Here is a 2,333-nt window from a genome sequence, read left to right as displayed (position 1 = left end):
GAGAGAGAGAGAGAGAGAGAGAGAATTAGTTAGCGAGGTCAACCAAAAATGAGGTGTCTCCCCGCGAGTCACGACAGATGAACTGCGAACAAACACAGAGCTTTTGTCATGGACTGTCCATTGTTTGAGTCCAGACGGGAAGTTCGCGTTTTGCTCCTGGTTGCATGGCGTGCAGGGCACGTCCTGGGTCCGGTGTTAATTTGTTGACAAACTCGCGTTGTTTTGGGGGTATGCTTTGATGCGCATGGAGATTTTGGGATTTCACGTTGTCGATGTAATGCGGTGGCAGTGGATTGTAGTTTCGCTTGAGAGGGATGTGGAGCAAAAGTTCGGTCGGTCGGCCGGCCGGCCTGCCTCAATGGCCGCAACGGCTGGTGGTGGCGTTGGTGGTTAGGATACAGGATTCGTCGTATTCGTGAGTTTGCGGGTTCGGGAGTTCGAGCCTCAGCTCGGTCCCGTGTCACGTCCTTGGGAAAGGCAGTTTGCACGATTTTTCTATTTGGTTCGGTCCTTTCGGGGATGGACCGTAAACTCCGAGATCCCGCCTCTTAAATAACCTATTTGTGTTGAAAGGGGAGTTAAACATGTACCATTTCACATTTCACTTTGGCCATGTGGGCTGAATCGGTTCGTGGTGTCTGTCTGGTCAAGAAAGATCGTGCTTGTGTATGTGTGTGTGTTTGTGTGTGTGTGTGTGTATGTGTGTGTGTGTGTGTGTGTGTGTGTGTGTGTGTGTGTGTGTGTGTGTGTTTGCGCGTATGTACGTGGGTGTGTGCATATGTGTGTATACATGCGTTGATGCTATATGTGTGTATGGTATCCCCAGGTCATGCCCTTTTTAACACTGGAAGGTCATTTAAGCGGCGGGATCTCCACTTAATCAAAGTCCATCTCCAGTCTGTCAATTTCGGAGTAGGGGGGGGGGGATGATAGTCTTGTAGACTCCTCTAAAGATCCCAGTGTAAGATTATTTCTCCTTAGCCCCTCACCCCCCTCCCTCCCCATGGATTGAGAATAAAAACCCCTGTCATTCGTATCAAAGAATCACACCAACCGAAATATCTATCTATCTATCTTGGCACTCATATGACCTTATGCAGTTGCGAGCGCCGTAAAACCTCTACTAAAAAAACTTTAAAAAACTTTCTATCTATCTATCTATCTATCTATCTATCTATCTATCATCATCATCAGCAGCAGCAGCAGCAGTAGCAGCAGCAGCAGCAGCAGCAGCAGTAGCAGCAGCAGCAGCAGCAGCAGCAACAGCAGTATCAGAAGTAGCAAAAACTGTAACAACATTATTGTCATCGAAATCATCATCATAACAACAACAACAACAATAAATGCATTAAAACAATCATCCCCTTCAACATCATGGCACTAACAACATACCACCACCGCCACCACCATCAACAACAACAAAAAAGTTGCAACAGACAAATTTCGCGCTCTATTGTCATGTTTACTGCGTCCAACTATAGAGCAGGCACGGAGCCAAACAAAGCAGTAATCTGCCAAAAAGAACTCCACACGCAATCCTTGAATAATTGCAAAGTACTATTTCGTTCGTCATCTCGAACGGGGATTCCCAAGACAGCGTGAAGCACCTCACGTGCAAAACGCATTAGATGAATCTTTCTTCTTTTCTAATGGTGTGAATTTTTTTGAAGCGGTTTAACGAGTTCGGGAAGAATTTCGAAACGTAGGGTTGAACAGTGAAGAGCGTTTAAAGTTAATAAAGTGCGAATACGCTTGCTTCTCCACAGTAAACTCAACGAAGTCGTAAAAGGCTATGTACAGGTTAAAGTGTACTCCTTACGTTACGAATGACTGTTTTTTTGGAGGCAATTTTACTTATTTAACGACAGCCGTACGATGACGCAGTTCCGAAAAGTTGGAAGAGTGTAGAACAGATGACGTCTCGTACCAGGTTGGAGATGATTCTTTACAGCGTAATATGTGTGTTTTATCCAGCCGACGCTCTTGAGGTGCAAACATGAAATAACGCTTACATGATTTTCATGTTGAAACAGATACGATAAATATGATACGAGTTGTAATGTTCCACATTAATTTATTACTTACGATAAACTTTAGCAACTACGTTTAGTGATACGTAGCGAAATGGAGAGCACTTTTTTTTAAAATTTCGGGGGATTTTCTTTGTTTTGGGGGGGGGGGGTATTCGGGTATTCAGTTTGACAGCCGCATTTAGGACACTTTTGAGAGTGACGAAGCTCGAGGTCCAGATAAAGAAATAAGCCCAAAACATCTTGTCCTTTTTGTGAGCCCTCACAAGTATGTACATTCACAAACGCACTCGTCCATGCATA

Source organism: Aplysia californica, unplaced genomic scaffold (genome assembly GCF_000002075.1).
Source record: "Aplysia californica isolate F4 #8 unplaced genomic scaffold, AplCal3.0 scaffold00935, whole genome shotgun sequence".
NCBI lineage: Eukaryota > Metazoa > Mollusca > Gastropoda > Aplysiida > Aplysiidae > Aplysia > Aplysia californica.
The sequence above is the reverse complement of the archived record's forward strand: the minus strand, read 5'-3'. Positions refer to the sequence as shown.